General features: G+C 35.8%; 1 protein-coding gene across 3 annotated transcripts in view; it reads right to left on the bottom strand.

The window, feature by feature from the left end:
• Positions 1-15,946, bottom strand: part of KLRG1 (killer cell lectin like receptor G1) — a 181,243-nt gene that overhangs the window by 48,328 nt on the left and 116,969 nt on the right. The gene's annotated exons all lie outside the window — the stretch shown is intronic.

Here is a 15,946-nt window from a genome sequence, read left to right as displayed (position 1 = left end):
GTGAGATCTGTCAGCATGCTCACATGCTTTTCACAAGCCACATTCTTAATTTTGATGCAAGTGAATGTAAACTCCCCAATGGCAGAAACATATGGTCTTTGTTAACCACAGAACAGTGTCTGGTACAAAGTATGCATTAAAATATACGTGGACTGACTAAATAATATCCATCTTCTCCACTTGACTGCTTTGCTTCACAATATCTCAGTACTTAATACAGAGTCTGTTTCATAGCAGGCTTAAATATTGACTGAATGGATGAATGACCCAATTAATCAATGTCTTTTTTTCCTTCACTTCTGAACTTTATACCCAACTCCCTACTGAATAGCTTCACTGAATTTCACAAGAGAGCCTCAAATCCAACATATCTCAGACTCTACCTGATAGTTTCTCTACATGTTACTAGCAAGATCATCCACTAGAGCCCTAGTGAGAAACCTATAGTCATTCTCTATTTATCATCTCTGAAATGGATAAGTCCATAACTGTTTTACAAATTTCTGAGCAAAATAACTGAAATACAGTGCTTAGCACAATGCCTAGCATATAGTACCTACAAATATTAGCTATTACCAGCTTTTAATGATTCTAAGATACACATCTTTTCACATCTCTTTAATCATGACATATTTTACAATCAGTAGTGTATCATAATTTAATCAGATGAGGTTTGTTTAAGTAGCATATTAGATAATGGTGTCCTTTATATCAATAGTGTATCAGACAAGATAAAATGCAGTACTGTAACTTTTCTCTGCAATATGCTCATCAATATTAAACTAGTAATTGAGTCATGTCCAGTACACTTCAAATCCATATTTTTCTCCCTCTCCCTATTGTTGCAAACTTACTTTAAGTCCTTGCTTTCTCTATCCATTTAGAATGAATTTTGCATCTGTCTGTGTATCAGCTAGGAATCCCTCTGGCAATAAATAACAGAAAAGCAACTAGCAATTGCTAAACAAATAGGGAAGGGGTCCATAGGTTGACATTCCAAGGTTCACAAAATTACCCAATAATACTGGCAGAGACCAAGGCCCTTTCTATCTTTTGGACTTGCTTAGCATGCAGACCTTGATCCTCCTGCTTGTTGCTTTGTCAGCTCAAGATGGCCATTGAAACTTCAAGCATTACATCCATTTTCCATGCAGGAAGAATAAATAAAAACGTTCACTGGTGTGCCTACTGAAACTTGCTCTTTTTATTAAGAGAGCAGAAGTTTTCCATAAACCCCACCCAGAAGTTTTCCATTTATATGTCACTGGCCAGATTAGATCAAATAGCTACCCATGGTTTGAAGATGGCTAGGGAGAAAGATGCTGTGTGAGTAGTTAAGCCAATGAGCATCGTCTGCCATATTTTGGCAAATATCTTCTCAATTTTTGAGACTTAGCGCAAGAGTTATATCTTATCTATTTACTTATTTGTTTATTTATTTGTTTGGTTGTTGGGTTTATTATTCATTTACTATTTATTTAGCACCTAGCACCTAGTACATACCAGGAACTGTTATAGGCACTGGGGATACAAAGATGAGCAAAATCCCCTCCCTTGTGGAACTTCCATCCCAGCCTTGACCTTTTTAAAAAAAATTTTACTGGAGTAGAGTTGCTTCACAATGTTGTGTTAGTTTCTGCTGTACAACAAAGTGAATCAGCTATATGCATACCTGTCCCCTCCCTCTTGGACCTCCCTCCCACCCCACCCCCATCCCACCCATCTAGGTCATCACAGAGCACTGAGATTTCCTTCTCATTTAGGTCACCACAGAGCATTGAGTAGAGTTCCCTGTGCTATACAGTATGTTCTCATAAGTTATCTATTTTATACATAGTATCAATAGTATATATATGTCAATCCCAATCTCCCAATTCATCCCACCCTCCCTTTTCCCCTTGGTATCCATACATTTGTTCTCTAAGTCTGTGTCTCTATTTCTGCTTTGTAAATAAGATTGTCTATACCAATTTTTTCAGATCCACATATATTCGTTAATATATGATATTTGTTTTTCTTTCTGACTTATTTCACTCTATATGACAGTCTCTAGGTCCATCCATGTCTCTACAAATGACCCAATTTCGTTCCTTTTTATGGCTGAGTAATATTCCATTGTATATATGTACCACATCTTCTTTATCCATTCCTCTGTTGATGGACATTTAGGTGGCTTCCATGTCCTGGCTATTGTAAATAGTCCAGCCTTGACCTTTTGATCCAATATTTCTACTTTCAGTAATTTACCGTACAGACTACTCTGCAATGACAAGCATGTTCATTGATGCAATAACTAGAAAACAGAAAACTGACTGATTATCTATATGGTATTGATTTATTATAATATGTATATATAAGGTAATTATTCAAAAGAATATATCTCTCTTAATATAGATATCTATGCTGACATGGGAAGTATCTCCAATATATGTTTTAATGGAAAAATTGCAGAGCAAAATGTATGGTGTAGTAAAATCACACTTTTGAAAGAAAATCCATCCTAAAATTCATGTGAAATCTTGAGGGACCCTGAATAGCCAAACAATTTTGAAAAAGAATAAAGCTGGAGGGTTTTCCCTTCTTGTTTTCAAAACATTACAAAGCTACAGTAATCAAAACAGTGTGGTACTGGCATAAAGACAGACAAATAGATCAATGCAAGAGAACAGAGAGCCCAGAAACAAACCCTCATGTATATGATGAAATGATCTTCAACAACAGTGCCAAGACCACTCAATGGTGAAAGGACAGTCTCTTCAATAAATGGTGTTGGGAAAAGTGGATATCCATATGCAAAAGAATGAAGATGGGCCCTTATCTTACACCACATACAAAAATTAACTGAAAACGGATTAAAGAAATACATGTAAGACCTAAACCTATAAAACTCCCAGAAGAAAACACAGGGGAAAATCTTCATGACATTGGATGTGGCAATGATTTCTTGACTATGACACCAAAAGCACAGGCAGCAAAAGCAAAAAGAGATAACTGGAACTACATCAAACTTAAAAACTTCCATAGATCAAAAAACAGTTGACAGAGTGAAAAGGCAACCTATGGAATGAGAGGAAATATTTGCAAATCATATATCTGATAAGGGGTTAATATCCATAGTATATAAAGAACTTCTACAACTCAACAACAAAAAATCAAATACCTGGATTTTTAAAACATGAGCAAAAGATATGAATAGGCATTTTTCCAAAGATGATATACAGATAGCCAATAAGCATATGAAAAGATATTCAGCATCACTAATCATCAAATAAATCTAAATTAAAACCACAATAAGATATTATTATTATTGTGGTTATATCCATTAGGATGGTTACTATCAAAAAAAAAACAAAAAAAAACAAAAAAAACCCAGGATATGGAGAAATCAGAACTCTGTGCACTGTAAGTGGGATTGTAAAACAGTGCAACCACTATGAAAAATACTATGAGAACTCAAAAAATTAAAACTAGAACTACCATATGATTTGGCAACCTCACTTCTGGGAATATATCCAGAAAAACTATAAGTGAGGTCTCAAAGGGATATTTGTACACCTATGTTCATGGTAGCATTATTCACAATAGCCAAAAGGTGGAGGCAATGTAAATGTCCACTGATGGATGAATGGATAAACAAAATGTGGTATAAACACACAATGGAATATTATTCAGTCTTAAAAAGGAAGTCCTGTCACATTTACAACCTGGATGAATCTTGAGGACATTATGCTAAATGAAATAACCGGCCACAAAAAGATAAATACTGTATTAGTTCACTTGGTATCTAAAGTAATCAAAGCCAAAGAAACAGAAAGTAGAATGGTGGTTATCAGGAGCTAGGACAAAGGGGAAGAGGGGAGTGGTTGTTTAATGAGTATAGGTTCTAAATTTCAAGATAAAAAGTTCTGGAAATCTGTTTCACAACAATTGAATGTATTTAATTGTTAAATTGTTAATTTAATACTAATGAAGTGTACATTTTAAAAAGGTCAAAATGGTAAAAAAAAAGGAAAAGGAAAATTTACAACTGCCTCTTCATATATATTATTATATACAATAATACCTATAGACTGGAAATATATGGAGTGGAAGATCATGTGTTGCTTGCTATTTTCTTCATGCCTATATTTTTACATGTGCATTATTTTTATAATCAGAGAAATATTTGAAAAACTTGAAAAAATGAAAAGTTACTTTCTTCTCTCCAATTCTCTTCTTAAATAGTGACTATTTGTGCTTACATTATCACAAACAGAATTTATCAATATAATGTTTGCTGAATGAATTCATAAACTTATCATCAACTAGTGATGATGAATAATGCCTTCAACAACAATCTATATTTAGCATCAATTTAAGAATTAAATTTAATACGGTTCTTCATTTAATAAATATTTATTGTTATTAAATGTCTATGATGAGTCAGACTGTGTAGGTTTTAAGTAACTACACATATTATTGTTTTTTGCAACCATCTTCTGATGAAATAAGAGAGGAAAAAAAGAAAGAGAAAGAAAAAAGAGGTTATGACTAGTTGATAACATTAAATAGCAAGCCACCTAATGAAATCCTGTTAACAAGCCAAGATAATATAGTCCAGGTGTGTAGTTTTCCAGTGGTTTGGTTTCACAAAAGTTAGAGCATAAATATATAGGGAAGTGAATAGATTCAACATCCTTAAAAAGTGTAACTGAAAGGATGAAATATCTTCTGACTCCAAACACTCCACCCCAGCTTCTGCCAAAGAAAACCGGTGGAAGAATAACTGTCTCTTGACTTAGAAATTAACTGCATTCTTAATGAACTATAAGAATTTTTGTGGTAAATTATGCATTCTTCTGTAAAAATTAAGGAGTCTATGTTACGACCAGGTTAATACAAAGATGAGCCACAGGAGAAACAGCAGACAAAACTCAAATTTTTGCCCCAAAAGGTCCTATGACACATGAAAAGCTGCTTCATAGAGTAAATTTTGTTCTAAACATAAAATCTTAACACTCGTTACTCCTCTGAAATAAAGTTTCAATGGGATATCATGTTTACATAACATTTAAATGAATTATAGTAAAAACTTTAGTCTTCACTTAAGAGACTCACCAGATGAAATAACATTCTTCATTTCAGAAAACAAAACCAGTGAAATGTTAAAAGCTTGTGGCAAATAATAATCTCTCAAAACCTCACACAGTTTTGCTCTTAACAGTCAAGTTTACATGCTTACTCAGAATCATTGTGGTTTATTGCCAAATCTGCATTACTACAATTACAAATTTTAGTAATAATTACACAAACTGAGAGAGTATAAATATGAAAAAAATCTCAGTTTTTACATAAAAATTGGGTTGAAGTTGTTGGAAAGACTCAAAGCAAATTAATGTTTTAAAATACCATTTATTAGACCTAGAGGAAATAACTATAAATTTTAAAGAAAAGTGTAAAGAATTTAGGAAGATTCTTAACTCCAATTAATTCACAAACAAGAGAGAACCTGAAACTAGAAATGCAGTCAATGTATTAAGATGCGCTTTATGCAAGATAGTGCAGCAGATTTAATCAGGTCATTTAAGCTCCATTTATAAAATTATATCATAAAATATTTATACCAATAACAAAAAATCATCAACTTTTTTCATCCAATAAAAATTAACATTTTTTAACTTTCTAATAAAAAATAAAATATGTGGGCTTCCCTGGTGGTGCAGTGGTTGAGAATCTGCCTGCCAATGCAGGGTACACGGGTTCGAGCCCTGGTCTGGGAAGTTCCCACATGCCGCGGAGCGACTGGGCCCGTGAGCCACAATTGCTGAGCCTGCACGTCTGGAGCCTGTGCTCCGCAACAAGAGAGGCTGCGATAGTGAGAGGCCCGTGCACCGCGATGAAGAGTGTCCCCGCTCGCCACAACTAGAGAAAGCCCTCGCACAGAAACGAAGACCCAACACAGCCAAAAATAAATAAATAAATAAAATTAAAAATAAAATAAAATAAAATAAAATATGTGAGTGCATTAGCAAGATGGCAGAACAGGAAATCCCCAGCCCTTATCCTCCCACAGAAATACCAATCTGGAAACCATGCACAAATAAAAATGTCTTTGGGGGAGCTTTGGAATCCAGGTAGAAAGTTGTAGCACCCCAGTGGAGCCCAAGACTGAGGAAAGCTGCTTTGAGAAGGCAGGCTCATACCCTGGGAGCAGACCCACTGACCATGGACCTGGCTGTAATCTGGTAGTAGCCCTATCTCCCTGCGGATTCAGCTCCAGTCTTCCTTGTCCATGGTCCTGCTACCAGTCCCATGTGTCCCAGCATAAACTATGCCCAACTGTGACTCCAGTAGCAGGCCTACCTACCATGGACCTGACTGAAACTGGTAGCATCCCTGTGATCCAGATTCAGCCCCACTCAACCAGAGCCCCGAAGGCACTCCTGTCCATCCAGGGACTCTGGAGGAGCAACAGCTGTCTGTGCCCCATGGTAACAGGTCTGGTGACCCTAGAGTCAACTGAAGATCCAAAGCATCCCTGAGACCTGCCTCCAGCCCACTTGACCATGACCTCAGTGATAGTCCCATCAGTCCAGGAACCTGGTAGGAGAAGGTCTTCACCTGCTAAAACTAGTCTGTAAAGACTGGAAGAGGTGACTGCTCATTCAAATGCAGAGACACCAATTCAAGTCTTCAAGGATCACAAAGAATCAGACAAACATGACACTACTAAAGGAAACAAATAAAGCTCCAGTAACCAATCCTTAAAAAATGGAAATTCATGAATTGCTTGACAAAGAATTTGAAATAATCTTCTTAAACAACCTCAATTTGCTACAGAAGAACATGGATAGATATCTAAATGAAATTAGGAAAACAAAACATGAACAAAATAAGAAACTCAATAAAGAAATAGAAACTATTAAAAAAGAACCAAACAGAAATCATGGAGTTGAAGAATACAATGACTGAACTGAAAATTCAAGAGACTTACAAAGGTAAAATCAATCAAGCAAAAGAAAGAATCAGCAAACTCAAAGACAAGTCATTTGAAATTACCTAGTTAGGGGAACAAAAAGAGAAAAAGAATAGAAAAGAGTGAAGAAAGCCTATGTGAGTTATGGGAGCTCCTGAAGTAAAACAATATACACATGATGAGAGTCCCAGGAGAAGAGAAAGATAAAGGGGCATTTAAGAAATAATAACAGAAAATTTCCCCAATCTAGGGAGGTAAAAGAACATCCAGATTCATGAAACCCCCAAATTCCCAATAGGTTGAATCCAAAGAGGTCTACATAGACACACAGTATAATTAAATCATCAAAAGTCAAAGACAAAGAGTGAATCTTGAAAGCAGCAAGGAAAAAGCAACTTGTCACATACCTGGGGGTACCCATAAGACTATCATATTTCTCAGCAGAAACCTTGGAGACCAGTAGAGAGGAGGGTGACATATTCAAAGTATTGAAGGAAAAAAATGCCAAGAATACTTTACCTAGCAAAACTGTCATTTAAGAATAAAGGAGAAATAAAGACTTTCCCCCCAAAAAAACCTGAGGGAGTTCATCATCACTAGACCCACTTTATACTACTAAAGGCAGTACTAAAGGCAGTTCTACAAGCTGAAACACAAAGGTACTCAACAGCAACATAAAAACATATGAAAGTACAAATTTCATCATTAAAGATATATATAAAGACAAATAGAGAATATTGTAATACTGTAATGGTGGCACATAAATCACTTTTAACCCTAGTATATACATTAAAAGCATAACTATAGTAGCAGAATAACTATAACCACAGATTTCTTAATGGATACACAATATAGAAAAAGTAAACTCTGACATGAATTACATAACATGTGAGTGGGATTAAAGTGTAGACTACGTGATTGCAGTTAAGTTGTTAATTAGCTTAAAACAGACTGCTATACCTATAAAACATTTAATGCAAGCCTCACAGTAACAACAAAAACAAACACAATACAGTAGGTATATAAAAAGATAAAGAGAAATGAATCAAAGTATTCCACCACAAAAAATCATCAAACCACAAAGAAAGACAATGAGAGGAACAAGAGAAATACAAAATAGACAAGAATAAACAAAATGGCAATAGTAAGTCCTTACCTATCAGTAACTACTCTATATGTAAATGGACTAAACTCTTCAGTCAAAAGTCACAGAGTGGTTGAAAGGATTAAAAAACAAAACCCAACTGTATACTGTCTACAAAAGACTCACTTTAGATTTAAAGACATACAAAGGTTAAATGTTAAGGGGTGGACAAAGAAGTTTCATGCAAATACTCATCAAAAACTGCAGAGGTGGCTATCTATCAGACAAAATAGATTTTAAGCTAAAAACTGTCTTAAGAGACAAAGAAGTTCATTCTAAAATGATGAGTGTCAAGTCACCGTAAGATATAATGATTAAAATATATGTGCACCCAACATCAGAGAACCTAAGTACATAAAGCAAACATTAAGAAAACTAAACAGAGCAACAGACAGCAATACAATAATAACAGGATAATTCAATACTCCACCCCCTAAAAGGGACAGATCATCCAGATAGAAAATCAAGAGGGAAACAGCAGAATTGAGCAACACCATAGACTAATTGGGCCTAAAAGACACATGCAGAAGATAAATGCATATGTATAACTGAATCTCTTTGCTGTACACCTGAAACTAACACAACATGTTAATCAACTATACTCCAATATAAAATAAAAATTTAAATAAATAAATAAAACTGCCATGGGTGCTCAGGGCAAAAAAAAAAAAAAATACCGTGCAACTCATTCCTCTCAGGTGCACATGGCACATTCTCAAAGATGGAGGATAGATCTCATACTAGGTTGCAAAACAACTCAACAAATTTAAGAAGTACCTTTTCCAATCACAATGGAATGAAACAAAAAATCAACAATAGAAAGAAAATGGAAAAATTCACAAATACATGGAAATAAAACAACACACATTTTAAAATAAATTTTATTTATTTATTTATTTATTTTTTGGCTGCGTTGGGTCTGTGTTGCTGCGTACGGGCTTCCTCTGGTTACGGCAAGCGGGGGCTACTCTTTGTTACAGTGAGCGGGCTTCTCACTGCAGTGGCTTCTCTTGTTGCAGAGCATGGGCTCTAGGCTCGCGTGCTTCAGTAGTTGCAGCACGCAGGCTCAGTAGTTGTGGCTCGTGGGCTCTAGAGCACAGGCTCAGTAGCTGTGGCGCATGGGCTTAGTTGCTCCAGGGAAGTCCCAACTACACACTTTTTAACAACCATTGGGTCAAAAAAGAAATCCAAGGGAAATTGAAAACTATCTCAAGACAAACAAAAATGAAATACAACATACCAAAACTTAAGGGATGCTGCAATAGCCATACTAAGAGAGAAATTTATGGGAATAAATGCCTATGATATAAAAGAAGGAAGTCATCAGATAAACAATCTAGCTTTACACTTCAAGGAACCAGAAAATGAAGAATAAACTAAACCCATAATTAGCAGAAGAATATCATAAAAATTAGAGAAGGAATAACTGAAATAGAGAAAAGAAAAACAATTTTAAAAATCAATGAAACTAAGAGTTGTGTTTTTGAAAAGATAAAATTGAGAAACCCTCAACTAGACTAAGAAAAAAAGAGAGTATTCATACAATCAGAAATGAAAGAGAAGATATTACAATATTCTCACAAATAAAAAAGATTTTAAGATATTATTACGAGCAATTATAAACCAAAAAATTGGACAATCTAGAAGAAACAGAGAAATTTCTAGACATACAACCTACCAAGACTGAATCATGAAACACTGCACAAATCTTTTTTTGTGTTTCAGTTTCATTTTTACCTTTCTTGAAATAATAAAGCATAATATGTCAAAAATGTTGCTTTTTTTTTCATCTTCAATATTAAAATGGCTACACAAGAATTCACCAATTTTGATGCTTTTTTTTAAATGCACGCTGTTATGACAGCTGTCACAATACAATCTAACAAAATTGTTTCGAATGAAGTTAAAGACAACTAAGCGCTACTAGAGCCATCTTACAGAAAAAAAGAAATGAACTCTTCGGCCAACCCAATAGAAGACAGCTGCCCTAAAGCTTCCTAGGTTTCTAATATCCTTACATTAGATCAGCAAGGCCAGAACAGTCATCTTTTGGTCCAAATTCAAATTTCAAGATGGAGAATCCATATAGCCCTGTTTGGGTCAGGCGTCCACCCCTGCTCTGATACACCGTGGTCAGATAGACATGATCAAGGTACAGTCATGACTTTTAGGCACCCACTTCTATGGAAAGAGGGGAGCTCTGTAAATTGCCATCTACAACAAAAGGAGTTCACACCAACATTATGTAGCTCTTTAAGTTTACCAAGAACTTGCACATTCTTTAACTCATTCAATTCATGTAACTGAGCAGGACCCTATGAGGCCTTCCCAGAATAGACCCCCACCCATGTCCTCTACCTGCCTTTTGTCTGTAGAAAAACTTTAGTCAAAGAATAAATTTAATCAGAGAAATAAGAAAATGCACAAAGGAAAACAGTCAAGCAAGACAAAATAATACTTTAGCCATTAAACAAAGTCAAGGATTTTAGTTCTTCCTCAAGGACTATAGATAATATTCTGAGCCATGTCCTTTGAGCTATTTTGCAGATACTGAAACCCCCAGCAGGTGAAAGAAGTTAACTGTGTGCTGCCCACAAAGCATGTAGACTCCAGACTGATTGGAACCAGAAGGTTGATGATGTTGACTCCCAATTACCTCACCACCAACCAATCAGAAGAATGCCCACCAGCTGATCACACCCTGCTCCTTGAACACTATAAGACTCCTTGCCACTCTTATGGAACATAGTATTGGAAGTCCTAGCCAGAGCAATTAGGCAAGAAAAAGAAATAAAGGCATCCAAATTGGAAAGAAGAATAAAACTATCACTATTTAAGGATGACATGATTTTATATACAGAAAACCCTAAAGATTCCACCAAAAAAAGCTATTAGAAATAATAAATACAGTAAAGTTGCAGAGTACAAAATCAACATACAAAAATCTGTTGCTTATCTACATGATAACAATGAGCTAGCAGAAATGAGCCAGAAAATTAAGAAAACAATCCCATTTACAATTGCAACAAAATACCTAGTAATAAATTAAATCAAGGAGGTGAAAGACCTGTAAACTAAAAATTATATGACGTTGATAAAAGAAATTAAAGAAGACATAAAGAAATGCAAAGATATTCCATGCTCGTGGATTGGAAGAATTAATATTGTTAAAATGTCCATATTATCTAAAGCAACCTGCAGATTCAGTGCAATCCTTATCAAAATCGCAAGAACATTTTTCACAGAAATAGAACAAAAAAATTCTAAAATTTATATGGAACCACAAAAGACCCAGACTAGCTAGAGCAATCCCGAGAAAAAAGAACAAAGCTAGAGGTATCACACTCCCTGATTTCATACCCTTTGCTTCATAAATAACAATTTTACCTCATATTATACTTGATTATTTCAAATGAAGTAATAGGAGATTGTGTGTTTATAACTTGCTATGAAAACACATGAATTTAAAAAGCAATACCATTTAAAACTTAACAGCTTTAATAGTATCTTACAAAATATATTCCATAATTTTTCTTACAAAATTTTATATTACTAGAAATTGTGTGTTATTTTAAGAACCTGCGATTCAATAACATTTGGGCATAACAAAAATCAAATAAATTAGAGCATCTAAAGCTCTTAGAACATTACTCAGCACAGTCATATAAATAGTAAGCACTATGTAATTATGAGCTATCATTACTGTTGTTGTCAATATCATCATTATCATCTAAGTAATTAAATAAAACTTGACAATTTTATCTTTTCCTATTAAAATCTGATTCCATTGTTTGCTCCCAGACTAAATATAACTCTCTAAAACAAAAGTTCTGACACTGAAAAGTTCCAGAGTGAACATGAGAGTCACAGAGAACAAAGTGGGTTCATAAAGTAAAGAGTCATGGAACAACCCTATGCGTGTGTGCATGCACACACACACACACTCACACACACAGTTTTCATTCACCAAAGGAAAACTCACCCTGAAACATCTTCCCTACCTAGTCTCATATTCAAAAATAAACTGTATAGAGTTAGAGATAAAAATATGAAGCACAAATATTTAAATTAGGAAAAACATGTAGCATAGTTTTACAATTTGGGGGTACAAAAGGACTTCCTAATCAGAAAATAAAACCCCAAGACAAAGTTACAATACAAGCAACAGAGTTCCTACAAGTAATAATGATACATCACTAGTAATCATAAATTTGAAAAAGAAAAACATATGTCATGCACCACTCCCTATCAGATTGGGAAATTTTTTAAAGGCATGGGAAAAATGCAGTTTTAGACATTGCTGGTAGAAGATAATTGACAGAGTTATTTGATTTTATTTTATTTGTTTATTGGGGTATATTTGCTTTATAATGTTGTGTTAGTTTCTGCTGTACTGCAAAGTGAATCAGCTCTATGTACACATATATCCCTCCTTTTTTGGATTTCCTTCTCATTTAAGTCACCACAGAGCATTAAGTAGAGTTCCCTGTGCTATACAGCAGGTTCTCATTAGTTATCTATTTTATACATATTAGTGTATATATGTCAATCTCAAGCTCCCAATTCATCCCGCTCCCCCTTTCCCCCCTCGGTGTCCATATGTTTGTTCTCTATGTCTGTGTCTCTATTTCTGGCAGATTCATTTTAGAAAGGTGATGTAACAGTACTATAAAAGTTTTAAATGTGTTTACTCTTTGACATAGCAAATTTACAGCACAGGTTCATCATACAAAAATACTTCTACATGCCCCAAAGTATGTATATGTAAGGACAGACATTGAATTCTACTGTTTGTAATAAATTGTTTTAATTCGGGCACTAATTCCTCTGCATCACAATGTAGGGTCTAGTAAAATAGATTAGATTTGTGAATATCAGTACTCTTTAGAAACCTAAAGGAACAAGTGGAGTTTAATTTAAAAGATAACACACTAGGGACTTCCCTGGCGGTCCAGTGGTTAAGCCTCCACACTTCCATGGTAGGGGGCACGGGTTCGATCCCTGGTCAGGGAACTAAGATCCCGCATGCTGCACAGCATGGCCAAAATAGATAAATAAAACTTGAGAGTCATCAGATCAATCTTAAAAAATAATAAATTAAAATAAATTTAAAAAACAAAACAAGAAACATTTAAAAGATAACACACTAAAATTTTGATAATTTTGAGAAACTATGGCAAGAATATTGTTTAGAAACGATCTGAGGATTTGTTATGCTTTTTATCTTTGTACATTTAAATATTTTTTCTCATTAAAAATTAGAAAGGAGCATTGAGATAGCACAAATGAGAAACACTCTGATCTTTGAGAACTTCTCTGTAGATAACACGTTGCCCTAACTCCAAGTTTGCCCTAGATATTTACGGAAAGGTAAAGCAAGTATACTGTCTGATAGAGTGAATGTGGTATGCCAGTAACTGAGCTTTCTGATTTTTGAAAGTGGTTAATATGTAATCAGCTGAAATGTCCTTCATTATCACTTCTTAGGAACTACGGGTAGCGTATGTGTAACCAGTGGTGCCATTAGAGAAACTACAATCAGTCCCCAGCAAGCACTACAGCAATACAGGGGAAACATTTTTTTCTGTTTATTTTTGTTAAGGCCCAATACCTCCTAATCTTTTTTCTCAATTCCCAAATGATTCTCCTTTGTTTTATTTAAACGGCTTTTTCCTGCATTTTGCTCCCTTACTTTCTTTTCCATAAACTGCCTTCCTTCTTTCCCTTACCTTCTTTTTTCTCTTAACCCTTTACCTCAGCTTTCTAACAGTAATTATTTGCTAAATGCTTCAAAACCGTACAGAACTTGTCCAAGTTGTGTGCTATCATTTCTGTCAAGGACTTGTTATGCAGGTAACCTAACTTTCTTTATTTGGATGCTGCCCTATATCAAAGCCCACAGCAGACAGATGAAATAGACCTCTTTCTCAGTCATTAAGATTCAAAGTATAACTATTAATTTTGACTGGTACAGTAAGGTTCACAGTTTTTAAAACTGTTCCATATAGCATCTTGTATAAAAGTACCCCTTGGAGCTGACAGGACAGATGTTATTAACCCCATATTTATCGGTGAGGAAGCTGAGGCTCAGAGCAGTGAAATGAGTTACCCAGGACCTTATAATGAGTCAGAACTAGGACTCAGGTACCCTGACAACTGATCCAGTCATTTTTTCCCCCCTCAAGCTCATTTTCTGTCTTCCCAAGAAGAGAAAGCTCTGTCTTCGTGAAGGGAGCATTTTAGATAAAACGTTCCTCTTTATCTGCGATTAGACTGAAGTGGTGTCGCTTCTCCTGAGGATAATTCTGCCATCCACTTACTTAATACGTCCACCTCACGCAACCTCAAAGTTCTCTCTCTTGGGACTATCACTTCTCACTCACAGTGTTCAACCTCTCCCTTTTATTTGATCCTCAGCATTTACAGAAGCAACATTGCATTTAAACTTGTTCAAGTCTCTCTCCTTTTAAAGAAACCTCCCTCTCAGCCCGACATCTCTGCTGAGTACTGCCCTATCATTCTCTTTCCCTTCACGTAAACTCAGGAACCTCCCTCTCACTCCCCCTGGAGCTGCAGTCAGGCTCTGCTCCACACAGACCCTTAAAGCTGGGTCCCATATTCTTCTTGTCCCTCAATTCAGCAAAAAAAAAAAAAAAAAAAGATCATTCGATCTATTATTTGATTTCACAGTGGCATTTGACATGAATAGCCAGGGATTCAGCAGTAATCTTTACAGATGCTCTTTGTAATTTTTGATAAGGCACCAAATGAATGCTATTAATTATTTCTTTAAGTAATTAACCTTGCAAACAAGTGTTGTGATTTCTAGTTTCTTAAAAACTGTTTAATTTCTGTTATGTTTTGAATCAATGTATTATAAAATCATGCAAACTTGTGAAATGATTTTCTTCAATTTTGTATGCTATTAACATTGATGTGTCGGCATAAAGCCCCAATCACTCTGACTAGTAAAAGCCTTCTCTTGACTATTTTCTTAAAATGTCCCTTCTTTGGGACTCAGAGATCCCACACTCTCCTGTGTTTCTCTCAGTCTAGCCATTCGGGTTCCATTTGGGTGCCCTTGCCTAGCTCTGTCCTGGACTATTTTCCATTTTCATCCCGTATTATCTATTTCCATGGCATCAGCTCTCCCGATAAGCTGATAAATCTCTAATCTGTACAAATAGGCCAGATCTCAGTAAACTAGTGGTGTTCAGATTGCTTTAACTTTAACCTACAATAAGAATTTTGGGGCTTCCCTGGTGGCGCAGTGGTTAGGAATCCGCCTGCCAATGCAGGGGACATGGGTTTGAGCCCTGGTCTGGGAAGATCCCACATGGTGCGGAGCAACTAGGCCCGTGCGCCACAACTACTGAGCCCGCGCTCTAGAGCGTGCAAGCCACAACTACTGAGCCTGTGTGCCATAACTACTGAAGCCTGTGAGCCTAGAGCCTGTGCTCTGCAACAAGAGAAGCCACTGCAGTGAGAAGCCCGCGCACCACAACGAAGAGTGGCCCCCGCTAACTGCAAGTAGAGAGGGCCCGCGCGCAGCAACGAAGACCCAAGCAGCCAAAATTAATTAATTAAGAAAAAAATAAAGCATTCTAAAAAAAAAAAAAGAATTTTGTATACTTTCATCAGACAGTTTGCAATGTAACACTGAAATCACATTTTCACAATGTAACCTTTACATTGTGACTCAGAACACTCATAGTTAAAGATAGAGATGATAGGAGTCCTCCGGTATCCCAGCAGGCAATGCAGCCTAGAGATGCTGACAAAGGACTGGAGGGAGCAGTCGCAGCTGCTTTCCGAGGACCCGGTGTTGCCGAGATTGCCAAAATGCT

This window comes from Eschrichtius robustus, chromosome 13, assembly GCF_028021215.1.
Source record: "Eschrichtius robustus isolate mEscRob2 chromosome 13, mEscRob2.pri, whole genome shotgun sequence".
NCBI classification, from domain to species: Eukaryota; Metazoa; Chordata; class Mammalia; order Artiodactyla; family Eschrichtiidae; genus Eschrichtius; species Eschrichtius robustus.
The sequence above is the reverse complement of the archived record's forward strand: the minus strand, read 5'-3'. Positions and strand labels throughout refer to the sequence as shown.